Source organism: Cyprinodon variegatus, unplaced genomic scaffold, assembly GCF_000732505.1.
Source record: "Cyprinodon variegatus isolate N-32 unplaced genomic scaffold, C_variegatus-1.0 Scaffold875, whole genome shotgun sequence".
NCBI classification, from domain to species: Eukaryota; Metazoa; Chordata; class Actinopteri; order Cyprinodontiformes; family Cyprinodontidae; genus Cyprinodon; species Cyprinodon variegatus.
The window spans coordinates 341,726-350,701 of NW_015151328.1; positions in this window are offsets into that span (position 1 = coordinate 341,726).

Below are 8,976 nucleotides of genomic sequence, written 5' to 3' on the forward strand. Positions count from 1 at the left end.
ATAATTCAAAGGTTTATTTCCTGTAGACTTTTACACAGCAGGTTTTGCTATCTTTTTAACCTGGGATACACAGAAACCAAATCCAACTGTGTTTACAGAACTACATAAAATCAAGCACTATATTTAAGTGTTGTTAAAAAAAAAAAGTTGTTAAGAAAAAAAAGCTTGGATTAGCAATGTGTTCATTGCTTTTAAAAATTACAAGTAAGCATATGAGTCTGTCTGTCTGTCATGTGAATTATTTGCTTCTATGCATAGAACTGTATTGCCTTTTATACAGTAGCTTAAGGACTGGGTGCCTGATCTATAGCACAATGAAAAACTGAAATTTTGTTAAAAAAAAGAAAAAGAAAAGGACATTGAAAGAAAGTCAACAGGAGAAAGCAGAGACATACACATTTCAGACTTAGCTAAATTAAATCAGGATCAGTAATCACAAATCCAGACATATTTAGGATTATTTGAGACCTAAAATTGCAATCCTAAGGTTGAATTATTGTTTAGCTTTTAAAAACTCTTTAGAAATCTTTCCCTGGTTAGAATTTACAACCTTATGTAATGGAGCAGAAACTGCAGTCTAAACAGCTCATTGTAAATCCCAAGATATGCCTTTGTTCTGTAGTTGTTATTAAAAAGCGGCATTTCCATTTGGCACAATCAAATCACTGCTTCCTAAGATAAACATGATGGGGACTTCCTGTTTTGAAAGGTCTGATAGATTTATATATCGCTATACAAACAAGAACCAAAAAAAAAACACACAAAAATATTAGATGTTTCTTAAATTAATTAAGCATTCATTCACTCATCGGGGTCACAGGGGACTGGTGCCAATTCACAGCAGTCTAGGGGTGAAAAGCAGGGCACAGCCTGGACGTTCACTACAAGGCAACAGAGACACACAACCATGCGCACATCACCCCTAAGGACAACATGCATGGAAAAAACCTTCAGAAATCATGCAGACAGACCTCTGGCCAGGAATCAGAACCAACAACTTGTTCTGCAAGGTAACATTGTGACAAGCTGCACTATTGTGCCCTACGTTAATCATTTATAAACGTCAAGCAGGGGAAAAAGAAATACTTTTGCAAGTGTGCAGTGCAACTATTTTCTGTCCTGTTCTGTCGACATGATTAGATAATATTCAGAGAAGCAACTCAAATGAAAGACTACAATTTAGCATAACATAAGAAAATGAACAACCTTTTTCCTTTATTTTTCAATGTGCACTTTGCTTGGGCTGAAATCAATTAAATCACATGTTAGAAAGTATAGCAATGTTTCTATACTCCAGACAACAAAGATGTGTTAACATACTTTTGCTTTAAAAATGTGCAAACTAAAGAGCTTAGATTAAGCATTAGAATAAGAATTTGGTTTTTATATGTAAACTGTTCACACTAATCCTGTTGTTCTCCATTTTGGAATGCTGTTTTATGAGAATACAATTATGTCTTGAGGTTTATCTCAAGACATAATTAGTCTTGAGATAAACCTCCTCCATCTAGAACACAAGATGGAGGAGGTTTATCTCAAGACTGAAGATGGTAAATGTCTCGAAGTACGTCCGGGCACCAATCAAATAACTGTCTACTGCACAGACATGAATGGTGCATTTTTGGAAATTATTTTTTTCAATTATATATATATAAAAAAAGTATATTTTAATTAAAGTTATTTGATCAAACAGTTCCACTTGCTGTGGTTGAATTGTGACATACAATATAAAGTAATTTTAAGTATCAGCAGTGGCAACCAGTATGAATTTTGTCAGCTTTTTTTTATTGATGCAATTTTTCGGTAGCTCCTTGCCGACAATTGCATCCCATGCTATCTCAGAGGAGTTGATAATTGTATGACTGTATTTCTGTATGTCCATCAGTAGTTAAAGGACAAGGGTCAAATGCAAATTTTGCCCTGTAAAACAATGACCGCACAATTGTCGCTGTATGATTTAAAGCCCTATTTGGAGCTTTTAAACAGGCTTTGGAAAAACTTTGATAATTTGCAGCTGTAATATTTTAGATTTTTTAGAATAAAAAGCTAGCAGATGTACCTAAAAAAAAAAGAAGAAGAAAGAAATCCAATTAAAGAGCATTCTGTATTGTAAGAAAGCCCATACTGTTTCTGGATAAATACATTATTGTATGAGTTAAGTTTGGTTCCGTTTTATGCCTCTTTCCTTGTAAGTTGGAAATGTCCCATGCTCCTGAATGCACCATAGCTATCTTATGCTGGCTGATGCATTACAATATGGCAAGCCAAGAATGCCACTATTCGCATCTAATTACCACGTTAAGATTGAAATTAACCCGCTAAAAATTCCAGTTTTTCAGAAATTTCACCGCCTTTTTCTCCGTCTTTTACCACCAAGCGCCGCTTTTTACGTCTGTCATGTTCACCGCATTGCCGTTTCACAACGCCCTAATTTTAGGAATGTATCCACTACATGCACTTTGCTGTTATTTTGAACCAATTAACATGCCTATTTTTCTATAAGAACGTTTTGCATCGACATGCATCGCCAACAAATGTTTTGTGCTTTACAGGTATTAGTAGGAACAGTTCACCAGTGTTTCCCACTGAGAGGTGGTGTGGTCTATAAGTGAATGCATACAATGCAAAATCTTTTGCTTCAATTCAGGTTCGAATCCGGCTGAGGCAGTTTGACTTTTTTCCCTTTATAGTCTCCATGGGCGTAGGTTTGCATCGGGACATGTCCCTACCAAAATTTTGGACCGATAATTGGATGTGAACAACATGATTATAATTTACTATACAGCAGTAGTTGTTGCAGCGGTCGCTTCTTTTCCTCTGGCCTGTTAGCTGCAGCTGCCTGCTCTTTTGTCTCCCTTTCACATAGCAGCGCATGGAACTGAGCTGCACTGTTTAACTCCACTCTCTGATTTTTCTGCCTTAAGTTCCTTCTTCTCTCTCTCCGATTGCTTGTTTTCTAGTCTGTATGTGTGCGCCTGTGTGGTTGGAGCGCGAAATATAAAACACTTATATAAATTAAGCTAGAATAAGGCAGCTACCAAAATTAATATTAGGCTACAAAACTAGTCCCAATTAAAAAACGTATCTACGCTAAAACAGGCGAAAGCCTCTGATTACAGTTCTGTAAAGAAGCAGGAGAGAGTTTGGATTTGTGGAACTTGAGAAATGAAAGTAACCAACGTTAGAATTTCTTTTTTAAAACTAAATATTCTGAGTCAGACAGGAGTTCAGAAAACTGCTGTTAAAATGAACAAAGACTAAACTATCAACATTTCTGATTCCGTTTCACCAATATTTCTTTGCTATTACTGTTTTCATTCTTGATGGCAGTTCAGGTATAAATAACAGCTTTTATTTCTTTTGTAGAACATAACAACACCAGAAGGATGCAAACTTTTTGTTTTCCACATAAAAATAGTGCTATTTAATTGACTTCTACTTCTTGAAATAGGATAAAGACAAACAGGGGAACTCTATTTACACTGATTATATTTTTCTATATTTTCACACGGTCCATAAGTAAATTAGTACAAACATTAATGTCTGGTAAATAATGCCTGTATCTGGCTGTTTATTTTGGATACTATTACATTACAGATAAGATAGTGTTTTGTCTTTTATAATTGTTAAAAGTGATTTTATATTTGATTAAACTTAGGCTCATTTTTAGCATTGTGTTTGTAGATGATGCCACTAAAAAAGAAATAGACATAAGGAGCTATTTAAACAGTCAGACAGTAAGTAATATAGGTTGATGATAAAAAGGTTGTGTTACATTAATCCTTTACTGTTAAAAACCCACCCATATTATAAAAACATTATATGATTGTAGGAAACATATAATGATGCAGGGCAGCCTCAAGTGAAGCAGCTGCCCTTCAGTGCTGCATGATGGAAGAAATTTTTTTGGGATGTTACCATAAAATTAGAGCTGCAACTAATGATTATTTTGCAAATTGATTTATCTGTCCATAATTTTTTTGATGAATCGATTAATAATCAGATAGCCAAAGGTTCCTTAAAGACGATTTTTTATGAAATTAAACCAGGTGAAAAAGAAACATTACCTCTTAAGGAGTTCTGGATGGAAAATATTGGCAGACAAAAACTTTTTCTTGTCTTAAATACAAAATGTTCATGTACATATTTTTTTACAATCTTTTTATAATTCCTGCTCTAAGTGGGTCGCTCTGTCGGCTAAAGGCACATTTTAGTGGCCCTATACTCCAGTTAATGATTAATCAATTACTAAATTAGTTGATGATTTTTTAACTAATTGATTAATATGGTTCATTGTTTAACCCCTGGATAAAATACATGAAATGAGCTACACAGTTTAACTACAGCCCAAATGTACAACTTGTATAGTAAAGTTAATATTTCAAAATGCTTGGTGTCAGTTCCTCTTAAAGTTCCAGTGTAAATGTAAATACAATACATTTATTTACCGTCCCTTGAATGTATTATTTTGCAGGATACAGAGAGAGCATATCAGATTAAAGAAATGAGAGTGGGTTTACCTCTTTTTACCTCTGCACAATTCTATATCTTCAAAAGAAAACAGAGGATAAATCCACATATAACAGACTTATTTAGACTATATTTGGTTAAATAGGAACTGGTAAGTTGAAATGCACACCTTTATAAAGTGGAAAAAAGTCCTAATTCCACATTGGTCAGAGCCAGTGATGCTTCAAACATTGAAAAACCACATCTAGTGTGTGTAGTGCTTATAAGATTTGTATTAATGTATGATGTAATATATAATCCATAAATGTAGATGTTTTTGACCCATCGCCATGCATTCTTTCATGTAAAAACTTTTTGCATTGTGCAAATAAAATGTCAATAAAGGGGCAACTTGTCTTCCAGAAAATGTGTCTGTCTGACTTGTTTTCTATATGTTTCCTGCATATCACTAACCTTTTGCCAAGCTCATGATGCTTTCTACAGCCATGGATAGACTAACAGAAAACAAATAGCAAACAGAAAGCAAAACAATGATCTGGCCATAATAGCTAGAACTGAGCCCAATATAAGGGAAACTGGCAGGTGGATGAGATAGTGATAATTAGGAGCTGGAAAGAGTTAAGCAGGTAAAGGCATGAGTAATTAAGTTCAGCCATCACAGCAGATCATGGCAGGGACATATTTTAACAAAGGCCAACAACATGCATTTACATATGTGCAATGAGAGCTTTACTATAAATGTTCTCAGTTATGCCACAGTTACGTGAGAGGTGCACTTACGTCAGGTTTTGGCAACAGATAAGCTTTTTCCATTTTCACAGACAACACAGTGCAGAACTGTTGGGAATCATTTCTGGTTTAAAATTATGGTAGAAGAGCAGTCTCATTGGAATATGCCTATTTTTGCACACCAAATATTAAACAGTAATTTTTTTTCCACATTGAATTCCTTACACTGAATTTTTATCTGGTAAAAAATTGCCTGCAAAATATTTGACTGCAAATGTGTTGACTTTTTGGTGAACTGAAGCCAAAGAAATCTACACTAGATGCATTTGAACTGTTGTGTCATGACACAACAGTTGGGCATAGCTTTGTTACGGACTAAATTAAGATAAATGAGGAGTTTTTCTTGTTAAATACATATGTTTACAAAACGTCAGGTAGCTACTAATTGAAAACCATTGAAGTTTTTCATCTAATCGGACTGGGTGAAAAAACCGAGCTGATCACAGCTAGTTCAGCAACCCTGTCTGCTAAGGCTCATGGTTTGAACCGGAAGAAATGGCCAGGGGTGGACTTTTATTTTTCTGAGTGAGATAATGTCATTGGCTAGAAGCTGCTCGACTGCATCAAGTGTAGATTGCTTTGGCTTCAGGTCACCAAAAGGTCAACAGTTGCAGTTGAAATTTTTCCAGGCAAATTTTTTGCAGGAGATTATTTTTGGATGGGAACTCTTTGCAGCTTAATTTTTACCAGATAAAAATTCAGTGTAACGAATTCATTGTGTAAAAAAAAAAAAAAATCAGTGTTTAAAATTTGTGCTAAAAAATGAATTGTTTAAAATACGGTGTAGAAGAAAAAATGCAGATTCCAAAGACACTCTTTTTCTTCCATATAAAATCACATTGCTGTTTTTAAAGCTTTGATTGTGTTGTTGATTGTCATCATTTCACTTTTAAAATCATTGCATACATCGTAAGTTAAGGTCTGCTCTTTTTATGAATAACCTCATCATCCAAAGGTCTTCCTGGACACATTTTGGGTTCTTAAACGACTCCTATCCAACCGTATGTGTTGTTGGTTCCACAGATACAGATCTCCAACAGCTAGCACTCACCATGCTCTGTGATGTGCGATTCATCTGATCGTTTCAGTGTTTTGGTTTGGAAAGCATTCCATCAAACTGAATCATTTCTGAAAGCCACTAAAATACTTGGTGACATGACATGAAAATACTGGAGAAAAAAAATCACTATCACTACACACTATCATGCTCTTCTTGTGCCTGTATAGGTAACTGTATGTTTCTTTCATACTGTTACTGCCTTATGTGCAGATTGGTGTCATATACCATTTTCATGTTGTTGTTTTTTTTTTCATCTTGTTTATGCATTGTTTCCTAAGAATGCAACTATGAATCTAAGCTCTTTTTTTTCTACCTTGTACTTGAGCATGTATTTTTCAACAGACCTTTTACTCATTTTATTTAAACACAAAAATCTTTGCTTTTCACTCCTTACTTTCTCAGAAATTACTAATTTCTTCTTTATATTTGACAACATGATGTAACTGCTGCAATAAAATTTTTTAAAAAATCAATAGCCAAGGGAGAATCTGTCCAGTTGGAGTGCACTTTATTTTTAGAATAAAACACTGATAGCATCATGGATGACAGAAAAGGGCTGGAAATCCTTGCAGATGATGGATCAGATCCTGAGCTGCAAAACATTTGCCGTCAATTTCCAATTTTTTTAGAATTTAAACTTCCATGTTTGAAGTTCTGATTGAGTTCCAATGCCATTTGCAATTTTATTGTTGTGAACCCAAAGCTCTAAAGTAGTACCGGTATTTAGCTGCTTAGAACTGAATTTTATTCAGTTCAGTTTAATTTAGAAGAACACTAGACCAGCATTTTGTATCTTATCTCCACAAACAGAATATTTTTTAAACCTTTTTTTCCTTTTGCATCGTTTCAGTCAAAAAGCTTATATGACTTTTGTATTTAAGTGCAACGCATACTGTAAGCTGTACTATTTTTATTTTTACTTAAAGGATTCATTTACATGTTTGCTTGCACCATTTTTTTCCAAGCTAAAAAATGTGAAAACTTTTGACACATAATAATCTCTTTGGTTTGTAGATGTAGATCACGCAATTGTTTTGCAACACTAATTATCAATTTTGTCATAATGGGTTTCAGGATGCTAGCCCATATGCAGAACACAACCGGAGGCAGGGAAAAAGTTCAAAGGTTTCATGAAGGATATGTACAAAAACAGGTCAGGTGGGTAATCAGGTCCAGGGGCTGGTCACAACTGGATTCACTGTTCAGAGGTTTGAGCTGAGCGGCAGAAGGGGGAACCAGGAGGGTCCAGAGGCTGTCGGCAGGCTGAGGACTTGGAGGAGGCTGAGCTTGGTTTAGGGCTTGCAGATTACGGGTTAGAGTTTCCCTTCCAGATTCTTCAGGGAGCTGGTTGGCAGATCTTTGGCAGGTTTGGTTCTTCAGGGTTCTTCTGAGATCAGACAGACCGATTTCCAACAGAGAAAATTCTTCAGGGGGTTTCTGGTTTCAGGCAGGTTCAACCGTGACTGACTAACACTCTGGCACCGGAGTGTGGTCCTCAGCTCACTTAAATGCTGGTCTCCTGATGAGGAGATGAGAAACAGCTGGTGAAGTCAGCTCCAGCTTCAGGAGATCCAATACGCCCTCTGGTGGAGAAAAGGTAGACAGAACCCCAGATCCCAACAGTAACAAAAAATCCCCAGGAAGGGATCCTCGGCGCCCTCTGGTGGGCAAGCCTCAGGATCCCAACAAATTCAAGTTGAGGTGCATTTCTAAGATGTTTTACCTGTCAGTAAAAATTCTTTAATAAATCATCTCTTGACAACATGCAGAAACTGAAAGCGACCCAGAAACTTTTTTCTGCTGAGGATTATGACCTAAAGAATGGCCCTAAGAAAAACTTTAGGTTACTAAGTTGCAGTGGAGTTGTGTGAAAAATTATCAGTTTGTTGTTTTTAATTGTATATGTCACAAACACAGTGGTGAATATTTACTAGGTCCATAAAAAGACACGTAAATATTTTCTAGAAAGCACTAAGAATAAAAAGATATGTCAACTAAATTATTCCTGTGAACTAAATTTCAGAGATCATCTAGAAATGCACCTCAACCCTTTAGATTGACCTGAGGAATAACATTTTATCCAGCCAATGAGAAGCATTGATCCTATGGAACTAACAGAAGCAATACTGTACATAAAGTAACAGTTTCCAAACATATTCATTTTATTTAGACCCTTTGGTTGATCCTGGTTTTTTAATCTGGATTCTGCTTATGATTTTTTTTTTTGTTTTTTTTTGTTGTTGTTTTTTTGCTGTTGAAATGTGTTAAAAACTGGTAAAATCTGGGCTAAGATATAAAACAAGCTAACCAAACACATCCACACTAGTGTGCCATCTCGGGTGACCATTGAAAATCTTTAAAAATCAATGTAATTTACATATTGGGAAAAAATCAGCTTTTTCATCAATAGAACATGTAAAAGAAAGTGTAAATAGGAAAGGGAAACAGTGGGGACAATGGGAACTGTCCAGCCAACCACAACGCTTATGTTCTATCAACACAATGGAAGAGAAGGAAATTTTGGCAACTCATAACCTGTTGACACTAGAGAGTCAAAGTTGGCTGAGGGGTTCTTCCTTTGCTTTAGATTCCGATGAATTCTAATTATAAAGCACTTGAGACAAAAAAAGGAGGCCAGGGTGGTGTACAGATAAAAG